The following is a 12,461-nucleotide window of genomic DNA, read 5'->3' as shown; positions in this document are numbered from 1 at the left end:
ACTTTATAGCATTGTTGTATTAAATAACAACTCTTAGAACAGTACTCAATGAGTATCAATTATTTTGTTATCATGACAACACATTGCCACTGTGCTCTCTAAAGTGTTTCACTGATTTATAAACTTACCAGCAATGCTTAAATCTTCACACTTCATGCAATTTTTTATACTTTTGCAATTTGATGGATGTAAATTTCTTTTTATTAATTCATATTTTCTTATTAAGTTTTTTTAAAATGAGAAACAACGTTTAGAAAAGTGGACAAATAATCAGTGTACAGCCGGATGAATATTTATAAAGTGACCATACATGTATTATCAGAACCTAGAACATCAGAGTTCCTCGTGCCTCCTCCCAGTTCATTACCACCATCCTCCCCATAGGTAACTACTACCCTGATTTTTAACCCCCTAAATGTTATGGTCCAAATTGTGCCTCTCGCCCTTATGAAATTCATATGTTGGAAGTCCTAACCCCTAATACCTCAAATATGACTGTATTTGGAGATAAGGTCTCTAAAGAGGCGATTAAGTTAAAATGAGGTCATCAGGGTGGTCCCTAATCCTACATGCCCAGTGTTCTTATAAGAAGAGGAGATTAGGACACAGACAGGTGTAGAGGGAAGGCACTGTGAAAACACAAGAAGATGACGACCATCTACAACCAAGGAGAGAGGCCTCAGAAGGAACCAACCCTGCCGATATTGGACTTCAGCCTCCAGAACTGTGAGGAGATAAATATCTTGTTGTTTAAATCCCCCAGTCTGTGGTACTTTGTTATGGCAGCCATAAAAAACTAATATAGTAGATTAGTTTTGCCCATAATGGTTTAATATTAGAATCAATATCAGGTTCAGAACCTTTTGTGTTAGATCCTTTCCCTCAACATGAGTTTTATTGAGATTTACTGTCTTGTTGGACAGGGTGGTAGTTTTGCCACCTTGTTGCTCTGTGGCATTCCCTTCTATGTGTATATGGCAATTTATTTATCCATTTAATGTTGATAAGCATTGGAGTCATTTCCAGTGTTCGGCTATTATGAATAGTGTTGCTCTGAAGATTTTTGCATATATTTTAGTGAACATATGTATTAATTTCTCTTGGGCATCGCCCTGGGAATGGAATTGCTGCATTATGGTATATACACATGTTCAATTCTAGTAGATTAAGCCAAAAACTTTTCTAAAGTAGTTGCACCAATTTACACTCCCAACAGCAGTACACTCCCAGTCGCTCCACATTCTTTTCAGCGCTAGGTATTTTCTGTATTTTTCATTTGGCCATTCTGATGTGTAATAATGGAATTTCACTGTGATTTTAGTTTGTATTTCCCTAATTACTAATGAGATTGAGCACTTGCTTTATGGACTAGCATATGGCCAATTTTCATCAATGTTCCAAGTATACTTGAAAAGAATGTGTCTATAAAAGTTTGTGCAGTGTCCTATATTATTTCAATTGAGTTAAACTGGTTACTCATGTTGCTGAAGCCTTCATGTCCCTATCAATTTTTGTAATAAAATGTCCCAATGATTGTGGATTTGTCAACTTCTTCTCTAGATTCTGTCAAATATTGATTTATATATTTTGAGGCTTTATGAATTGTTACATATGCCTAGTAGATTGGACATTTTATTGTTTTGAAATGTACCTTTTTATTGTTAATAGTGATTATTGCAGTAAAGCCTACTTTTTCTGATATTAGTACAAATATATCAACTTTCTTTTGGTTAATATTTGCATATGTATCTTTTCCCATTCTTTTTTTCTTTTTAAAATTTGCTTTCAATATTTCTACAACCTTACATATAAGACGTATCTCTTGCATGTCATAAACAGCTAACTTTCAAAAAAATCCAATTTGACAAACTATGTCTTTTAATCACAGTAATTAGACTATTTGTATTTAATTAAATAGCTAATGTATTTGGGTTTAAATCTACCATCTTACTATTTATTTTATATTTGTTCTTCTTTTGTTCTCTCTTTTCTTCTTTAGATTAGTGAAGTATTTTTTATTATTTTGTACTTACCCTCTATTACTTTCTTATTCATTGTTTTACCATTCTTTTACTGATTACTCTAAGGATTAAAACATGAATACTTGATTTATTACATTTTAATATAAACTATTACTTTTACCACTTCCCCAACAATGCAGATAGTCTTTTTCCATCTTCTGTTATTATGTATTTTACTTCTTCAAATATTTTAAACCACACAATGTACGAGACAATATATTAGGCGTTCATTTAGATGTATTCATATTTTTATCCTTTTTGGTGTTATTTATTCCTTTCTGGATTTCTATGCATGCTAACTTTTTTCTACCTAAAGAACTTAATAACTTTTTTAGTATGTTCTTTAGTGTGAGTCTGCAGGTGACCAACTCTCAGATTTCATATATCTGAAATTACGTTTGTTTTATCTTAAATTTTGATGGGTATTTTTGCTGTGTGTAGACTTTTAGATGGCAGTTATTTTCTTTTCACATTAAAAGAAAAAGTCAGGCCAGTTTCTTCTAGTTTCTAATATTTGTGTTGAGTAGTTAGCTACTAGTCTTTTTCTTGCTTTTTCAAAGGCAACATATTTTCTCTCTGGATGCATTTGATATTGTCTTTGTATCTGTATCTGTATCTCTGAATCATTGGTGTGTCGGTAGTTCTACTGTGATGTGTATCTGTGTGAACTTTCTTTGTATTTATCTCTTTGGTGGTTCATAAAACTTCTTGTGTATGTGGCTTGATATTTTATACAAATTTATGAAAATTCTCAATCATATTTCTTCAAATGTTGTTTTCCTGTTCCACTTTACCTCTTCTCTCCTTTTACATATAGTAGACCTCTATACATGCTAGACATTTCCATCATGTCCGACATGTTTGTTACAATATATTTTGTACTTTCTTTTTTTCTCACTGTGCTTCATTCAAACTATTTCCTACCAACCTATCTTCCAGTTTAACGATTCTCTCTTTAGCAGTGTCCAATCTTCTTTTAAACCAATCCATTGAGTTCTTAATTTGGTTTATTATATTTTTCCAAACTAGAATTTTTATCTGTTTTCCCTCTTGATTGTAGTTCTCTGCTGAAAGTCTCTATCTTGTCTTATATTTTTCTTGAACATATTAACCACAATTATTTTAAAATCTGTGTCTGATAACTCTAACATTTGGATCTCCTATGGATCTGTTTCTACTTTCCCCAATTTTTTTTCTCTTTAAGTAATTTGATTATTTTTCTGGTATGACTGGTCATTTTTAATGGATGTCAGTCACTGTATATGAAAAAGTTAAAGATAATTTGAAGCTCATGATAATGCTAATTTCCTGCAGAGAGGACTAACTTTTGCTTCTGGTAGACAGACAATTAGAATAGAAGTAGATCATCTTAATCTACCTAGAGTTGAATTAATTCCAGGTATTTTTCAGTAATAGTGAGTGGTAGTCTATTTCCAGTTTCCTTGGTCCAACAGTATAGCCTTTCAGGGGCCTCAAATGAATGTCTGGGGCCTTTTACCAGGATCTTCTCCTATGATGAGCCTTAAACTCCAGTTTTGTCTCCCCAGCCCTTACAACTGTGGGAAATCCTGAAGAGTTTCTTGATCTCTTAGTTACCTGTTTTTGTTTGGCTTTTAGCCTCTTGGCAAATATTTCAACAGGGCAGGAAACAGTGAATGTGGAGCATAACTCTCTGTTCTTCCTTTCTCTTTGGAATCTTGGCTCTTCAAGTCCTAACTATTTTGATTGCTCTCTGAGGTCTTAAAAACAGATTTTTTTTAAACTTCCAGCTTTTTTTGTTGTTGTTGTATATTAAAAGATTTACTGTCATGCAAGCTAGTCAGCCATAGCTGGAAGCACACACTCTCTGATTGTTATTTTAATTTGCATATCCGTTTATTGTAGTGGGGTTGAGGATATTTTTATATAGTTACTGGCCATGTGTTTTCTTCTCTGTGAATCCTTTGCCCACTTTTTATTGGGTTGTCTTTTCGTTTATAACACATGAAGAACTCCAGACACTATTTGGGGAAAGGAGGTTTTAATATGTCTGCAAATATCTTCTTCTAGTCTGTGACTTGTCTTAATTTTTTTTATGTTATCTTTGTCACACAGAATTTTTAAATTTTAATAGATAAATTTCAACATTTTTTCCTTTATTGTTTGTGGATTTTATGCCTGGTTTAATAAATTCTTCTGTATCCTGATGTCATAAAGATATCCTCCTAGGTTTTCTCCCAGAAGTTTTGCAGTTTTAACTTTCATATTGAGGTCTTTAATTTACCAGGATCTTACTTTTCCTGTGTTGTATTGTGTAGGGATAGCCAAATGTTCTAGCACATGTATCAAATGCCAATCATTTCCCAACTGTTTGGTAATGCCACTGTTTTCTTTTTTTTTGTAAAATTAATTTTAGTATTTTTATTAATTATTATTAACTTCTCACTTATGTTCAAATAACTTCTTAAGGACAATGATTACATCTTATGGTTCTTTGTCTCAAACTCCTCAACTTTAATGAAAATTAAATACAAGGAAATATTTTTTAATAGATATATTGATCTAGATTGATTGATGCTATGTATTGATAAACAACATAGCACTTTCTACCTATCACAAAATTTACACTCATGATTTCTGTCAGCTCTTGCAAAAAATTTCGAACATGTGCAACAAAATATTCACATTTGGTGATTCTAAATGAAGCTCTAGAAAAATATTAGTAATAGCTAACATTTATTGATTGCTGATTATGTACTTGGCAATGTTCTGAGAACTTGTTAACTTCATACGAGTTAACTTTATATGTGTTAACTCATTTATAAGAAAACTATGAGTCAGGTTACTACTATTGTCAACAGTTTTCAGATGAGAAAATTGAGGAACATCTTAGTGAATTTTTACTTACTTTTATAAATATAGGCAATGCAGAACCACTTTATTTTAACTTATAAAGTAAATGAAGTATTGCTACCACATAACTTTCAGGTGAACATTGAATTACAAATATATTTCTAAATAAACCTATAATATTTTCTGTGATGTATGTCCACATTTGTATTTCAATCTATGAATACTGCTATCATAATTATCAATAATAATTTAGTGGAAGCTTACCAAGTTTGTGGCATTTCACAAGGTGTTAAAATTAACCATAATTTGCTTGAGTCTACATCAAACATTTGGTATGTCTGACTTTCACTATTCTTTCCTTGATAACAGCTGCATTTCAAGGGATAATGCACTTTATGTGCTGCTCTGGTGGTTAAAAACACTTTTCATATAAATGAAGTAAAAAGCATTTAATGAACTAAGCTCTATGCATGTGAAAGCCAACAGCAATATTAGAAATGGTGTTTATTTTATAGCCCAGAAACTACATTTTAAATGCTAGTATATGTTTATATGACAGTTCTATTAAATATAAAAGAGTCCCATTACCAGGGAAGTCCTTTACATAGGCTTTTTATATGGTCTAAATGGCATACCCAGCCCTGCAACTCCTCATGTGAGACATTTTTAGAACCTTATTTATGTTAAAGCCATAACAAACTAGCAACTAGAAAACTATAATGGGCACAAACGGCTAATAAAAACGAGACTGTTGAAAATACTTCTTAATAGCAACTTAGGAAGAATCCTGATAAAACAAAGTCAAGGCTCTGTGTCTCTGGAAGCCCGCCACTCCAGTAATCGCAGACCACAGCACTCCCCCTTTTCCATCTTCTTTGCTTTCTTGGCTGGAAACTAAACAGCCAATGCCCTTTAAGATTGGTATTTGCTCTGTTTTTCATTCTAGTGCCTACTGAGCCAGAGGTACTCTGGAAAAAATCCTAGGATCATTCTTCTCCCCTGCGCTGATGACTTGCCGGGTGGGTCCTCCGGAGAAGTAGGGCAGATGTTCTGAAACTGGTTGAAGGGGGAAGAATGCCAGCGTGCGTGTGTATACGAGTCTGCATATGTGTGCAAACGTGGGCATGTGTGTGATATATGTAAGGCCCGGACACTTGAAATCTGGATGACTTCTCAGCTGAACTGCTGTGTTTAGACAAGCTGGCTAAAACGAACAGGTCAAATCCTTTATTTATAGAGTAAAAACTATTTGATCTGGGGTAGATATCAGCTCTACAGTCAAACATGTGGGCCAAAGTCATTTTTATTACAACATCTTGCAGAATTCTGAAATAGTTCATGTGGCCATCCATGCGAGCAAAGGAAAAATTCCCACAGAAGAGTGGGTGGGTCAAGTGTGAAATGCTGCTTGAATTACCAAAAAACTAGCATGTGTTTATATAAGCGAAGGTGTAAAGCAGTGGAGGAAGAATGACTTTCATTTCTGAACCAGTAAGAATCTCCTAACGCATTTTGCTCACCTGGTCCCTGGTGGCACACTGCTAGGGCAGCGGCTAAGGCAAGCCCCAAAACAAGGCTCTCTCTTTCTCTACTTGAGGATGCTGGAACCCTGTGGAATATAGTTTGAAAACTACTCACCTACTGTAGTTCTTTAGGCTGTGACAAATTGTTCAAAACCCATCAATTTTAGAGTTGGATGGGACTTTTGAGGTCACTAACGTTTGCCTCTCATCCAGTGTGAAAAATTCACTCCTGAACACCCCTGACAAAGGCCCTCCAGTCTATTTTTGAGCTCTTAGTGTTGGGAAGCTCATGACCTGAAAATTTGTCCTGCTTTACTTGTAAGGAAATTCTTCACAAGACAGTTCCCAACCCATGCACACTTAATTTATGTAAGCATGTCACATAAATGAAAATGGCCACCCAAGAACAGCTGGCTCATCTTAGAAGCTTCCCATTGCCATTCTTGGAATTTCCCTTTGTGACAGGGTAAAATTATTAATGTATAATTATATACGTATAAATGTATTTTCAGCCTGTGTCATCCTGCTTGGCTCCTGAGCCTTGTAGTGCTGAGTGAAGGAGAGAACTAGAAGAAGCCAGGAGGGTGTAGATTAGTTTACATTGGAAAGTCAAGGGAAAGTCTCCCTTTGTGGAGAACTGGGAAGAATCTAGAAAACAGGATACAATGGCGAGAGTGTGAGCTAGCATACGCAGAGTTTTGGGGAGAGTTTTGTGAGATGAGAAATTTCTAGCAGATAGCTAATGTATCATTGCTCACACAAACATATATAAACAAGTTTTAAAATGAGATCGTATTTACTTATTCATCTGTAATTTGCCTTTTTCTACTTAATACATTATGGAGAGCTCTCTAGGTTTTCCTTCTAACTCATTTTTTAATAGTGCAAATATTTCATCTTATTGATTTTCTATAATTTATTCAATTAGAAATTGATGAATATTCAAATTATTTCCAATACTTTTCCCCTATAAACAATGCTTCTACAAACATTCTTGTACAAAAATCCTTTTTTTTTTCCTATAGGAAAATTCCCAAATGTGGGATTATTGGGTCAAAGGTAATATTCAGTTTGTACTTTAATAATATTTGCAAACTCTTCTCTTGAATTACTTACTAAACCAATGCACAAGAGTACTAACTTCTTCCTGTTTATAGTTGCACTGGGTATTACCAATCTTTTTAATTTTTGTCATTCTAACACGTTAAGTTGCATTCCCCTCACTAGTAGTAAATTTGAGGGTTTTTTCTTTCTTTCTTTCTTTTTTTTTTTTTTGGTCATTTGCACTTCTTTGAAGGTGTCTTATCTATTTATACTCTTTGCCTGTTTTTCCTATTAGCTAATTTTATTTTTTAATTCAATTTGCAGATGCTTTTTCTTATTTCTTTTATATTTGTTATAGTTTCTTTCTTTCCTTCCTTCCCCCCTCCTTCCCTCCCTCCATATCTACCTCTTTCTTTTTTTCTTTCTTCCCTTCTTTCCTTCCTCCTTCCTGCCCTCCCTCCCTCTCTCTCTTTCTTTGTTTTCCATCTATTGTTTTTATTTGAGCTTGTTCATGGTGTCTTTTATAATACATCTCAAAGTTTTATGTGGCAAAGCAAATATGCTTGCTATTCTCACGTCTTCCAAGTCTCCATCTTGTTTAACAAAGTCTTCTCCACTTTGTTACTATGTGTGAATTCACGAGTCTGATGTTCAGAGTTGTATGGTCTCCCATAAACCGGTGTGATGTAGCCACATAGGGATATACAGCAGAAGACTTGCTGAGTCCCTTTTGGATTATTATTACTCCAACACAACACAAGCAGAAAGTTCCTTCTGAGAAGTATACAAAAGATAAATAATATTTTTAAAATATAAAGAATTATTTAATGTTACAGCCTAGAATATTTCCAGCAATCCACTAATTGTTCTAGCCTCTGGTGTCTTTCTCTATCTGCACAGTAACACAGTTTGGGCTAATCTCTGGTGTTCTGGTTTCTTTCTAAACTTTCATGACTTTTTAAATTGTACTACTAGTGCTTTAAAGATAACATCTCCAAGTTATTCCAGGGCTCTGAATTTAGTATGTTTGGGCTTGGAATATGAATAAAGTTAAAGAAATTAAAATGTTCTCTTATTTTCTTGTTCTCCATCTCAAGCTTTCACTCCCTCTTAACCAAGGTGGTTCTTCCTGTTTGGAGAGTGTTCTCCTTGATAGAGTTCTTCTAACAATACTGTTTGTGGATACAGAATATTAAGACATTGATATATGGATAACATCAATTTGTATGCTTCTAGTTCTTTCTAAATTTGATTTCTGATTAAAGGCGCTAGCATCATGATTTAGGGGGGAAATGTTAGTTTTTGACTTTGTAGGTTGTAAGATCTCTGAGTCTACTAGAATAGTTAAAACAACTTCGAGAACAAAAAAATAAGATTAGAGGACTAAACTAAACGATTTTAAGACATATAAAGCTATAGAAATGAAGACAACGTGATGTTGGTACTGAGATAGAGAAATGGAACAAGGGAACAAAATTGTTTAGAAAATTACCTACACGTAACGGACAGCTGACTTTCAACAAAGGTGCAAAGGTAATTCAATGGTGAGAGAATAGTTTTTTTCAATAAAACGTACTTAAACAGGATGTCCATATGTAAAAAAATGAATAAATAAATAAAACTTTGATCCATACTTCACACTATATGCAAAAATTAACTGAAAATAGGTTATAAAACTAAATGCAACACCTAAAACTATACAATTTCTAGAAGAAAACATAGGAGAAAACCTTTATGATCTTGAGTTCAGCAATGATTTCTTAGATGCAAAACCAAAGCACCCCATAAAAGAACAAATTAATAAATTGGATTTCATAAACATTATTGCTCTTTGAAAACCACTGTTAAAGAATGAAAAGACAAACCAGACAAATACACTCCCAGACAAAAAGACTGGGAGAAAATCTTTGCCAAGTATTACATCTGATAAAAGACTACTATCTAGAACATATAAAGAACTGTCATAACTCAATAACATGAAAACAAAGAATCCATTTTTAAAAAATGGCAAAAATTTTGAACAGACATTTCACCTAAGAAGATATATGAATAGCAAATAAGCACAAGAAAAAATAGTCAATATTATTAGGGAAATGCAAATTAAAACTACGTTGCAGTAGGGCAGAGTTCTTTGTAGAGAGTCACTTGGGCTTCCTGCTTCAACAGTATTTCCATGGAACCCTACTCTCCCCCCATCTCAAACCCCACCGCAGCTGGCCAGCTGCCCAGAGCCAGCCCTCCGACACCTCCTCACAGATGATTCCCAGGCCTCCGCGGCCTGCCATGACGACTAGCCTCCCATCTCAGGTGCACTGACATTACCACCAGGACTCAGAGGTCGCCATCAACCTCCAGATCAACCTGGAGCTCTACCTCTCCTACATCTACCTGTCTACGTCTTACCAATTTGACCTTGATGTGGCTTTGAAGAACTTTGCCAAATATTTTCTTCACCAATGTCACGAGGAGAGGGAGCATGCTGGAAACTGAAGAAGCTGCAGAACCAAGAAGGTGGCCAAACATTCCTTCAGGATGTCAAGAAACCAGACCACGACCACCGGGAGAGTGGGCTGAATGCAATGGACTGTACGTTACACTTGAAAAAACATTGTAAGTCAGTCACTATTGGAACTGCACAAACTGGCCACTGACAAAAACAGACTCCCTTGTGTGAGTCTGCTTGACTTGTGTGACTTCACTAAGACTCATGAGTGGGTGAAACCCACTAAGGTATTGGGTGACCAGTGTAACCAACTTGCATAAGACAGAGGCCCCAGAACTTGGCATTGCAGAGCCTATCTTTGACAAGCACACCCTGGAAGACAGTGGTGCTGATAGCTAAGCCTTAGGTTGGCTTCCCCATAGCCGTGGGGGTGACTTCTTCAGTCACCAAGGCAGAGCATGTGTCTGGGTTTACCTTTACCTTTCCTGTAAGTTGTACCAAAATATCCACTTAAGTTCTTTCATTTGTATCATTCTGTCAAATAAAGTAATTTGGTCCCTCCTCCCCCCCCAAAAAAATCCTACAATGAGATAACACTGCACTGTAACTCTATTAAAATAGCTAAAATTTAAAAAGCTGACCATACCAAGTGTTGACGAGGAAGTGGAACTTTTTTACACTACTGGTGGCGAAGTAAAATGGTACAGCCACCTTGGAAAACAAATAGGCAGTTTCTTAAAAACGTTAAACACATGTCTCTCACTTGACCTAGCCCTTCTGCCAGATACCTACCTAAGAGAAATGAAAGCACACTTCTATATAAAGACTTGCACACAAATGCTCATAGGACCTTTATTTATCACAGTCAAAAAGTGAAAATAATTCCAATTTCCATCAGTAGGTGAATGTGTAAACTAATTATGGTACATCCATCCAATGTAATGTTGCCCAGTAATAAAAATGGATTAAATATTGATACATGCTATGACATGAATGAATCTCAAAATAATTATGCTGTGTGAAAGAAGTCAGAAAAAAACAGAGTACATCCTGTGTGATTCTATTTTTATAAAGTTCCAAAAAATGTAAACTAATGTATTTTGACAGAAAGCAGATCAGAGGTTGCCTGGAGAAAGGTGGTGGGCAGGTCTGGGAGGGAGGGATTATCAAGCGGTGAGGAGAAACTTTTCAGAGTGATGAATACGTTCATTATCTTGCAGGGGTGGTTCAAATTCTATACTTGAAATATGTGCAGTGGATGTAGGTCAACGGTACCTCCATAAAGCTGTTTAAAAAAAATCTCTGAACGGTAAAACTTAGCACAGGTTTATCTTTAAATATATCTTTTAAGTGAGGTTCTAGGGTGTTATTCTTAGACCTGGCACAGAGGTGAGCACTGTAAGCAGCAGCAACCGCCACCCCTGTTGGCTGATTCTGCGGTCATCCCTTTGGGCCTCTTGCTGCCCTCTAGCTTCCAGGTCCAAGGTCACATGGGGCTGCTGCTTCTGTTGGCTTGCTCTTGCAGCGCTCTTCCGTTCCTCCCTAAGACGTTTTTCTCAGGGCTTAGATTCTCAGTGAGGTCCTCTAAGGAAAGATATACGTAAAGCTGGTAGACATCCTTCTTCATTTCCTCCTTAAAACACACCCCAGTTCTTAAAGTAAATAATATTGACTTTGTTTTGGATTTTTGTGGGGAGGCATCAAATAAAAGTATTAACTTTAGCTTTCCTTTTGACCTTTTAGAAGTGAGAGAATTAGCAGAATAAGTTAGCATCCTTTCTAAGGAAAATTGATGCAAGTAGGTAGATTTTATTAATCTGGCCAAGAAAATTAGAAATTGAGAGGGCTGGCCCGTGGATCCCAGCTGGTTCTTGACTAAATTTCAGCTCACAGTCAAGCAGCTCCGAGTCAGAAGCCTCTTCGCTTCTTCTGCGGAAAGCGGGCACTAGCTTCATGAGTTTTAAGGACCCGAAATTCACAGACCGCAAGATGAAGGTGCGTCTCTGAAAAGCTGCCCTGCTCCTGTTTCTGTGGTGGTGGCCCCGTGTCTCTTCCTTCATGGAGCCCCGTTCTTTATCTCTTCCTGCCTGACTGTGTGTGGTCTCTTTGTGTGTCTATTTCTCCCCTCTCTTCTTTGACTCTCTTAACTATATCATGAAGGTAAAACTTGTTCTTATTATTTTATTTATTGAATGAGATGTTTGAATTGCCTTCCTCAAAAGCAGAAGTGTGGCACATTTTATTCCTTTCAGAAACCACTCCAACTACAATGCAACAAATAAAATCTAGCTGCTTTATGCTTTTTACTTATATGACCTTCAATATGCTTTTTTCTGGGCTAGTGGCACTGCTCTCCCCTCCCTTTCCCTGCCAGCTATAATGCTGTTTTAAAGTGACAATTTAGTGAATTATTGTAGTTCGTAGACTTGTTTGTAGGTGTGTCAAAAAGTGCATTACCACAGGGTTGACAGTGTATGTAAGTATTTGCTATGTTTCTCTTTAAGATTATTTTGCCTATTTTAATTGCTAATAAAAATATGATCATTAAAATAAAACTAAATGTATATATATTTTTACATTTGCTTATTTAACAAAATT

At 35.6% G+C, this 12,461-nt stretch overlaps 1 pseudogene; it reads left to right on the top strand.

Moving 5' to 3' along the window:
- Positions 1-9,697: 9,697 nt before the first annotated feature.
- Positions 9,698-10,262, top strand: LOC101405049 (ferritin heavy chain pseudogene; annotated as a pseudogene).
- Positions 10,263-12,461: the final 2,199 nt, after the last annotated feature.

This window comes from Ceratotherium simum, chromosome 19 (genome assembly GCF_057802395.1).
Source record: "Ceratotherium simum simum isolate JZ-2026a chromosome 19, ASM5780239v1, whole genome shotgun sequence".
In the NCBI taxonomy this organism is placed as follows: domain Eukaryota; kingdom Metazoa; phylum Chordata; class Mammalia; order Perissodactyla; family Rhinocerotidae; genus Ceratotherium; species Ceratotherium simum.
Note: the sequence above shows the minus strand (reverse complement) of the source record. Positions and strands in the feature narration are given on the sequence as shown.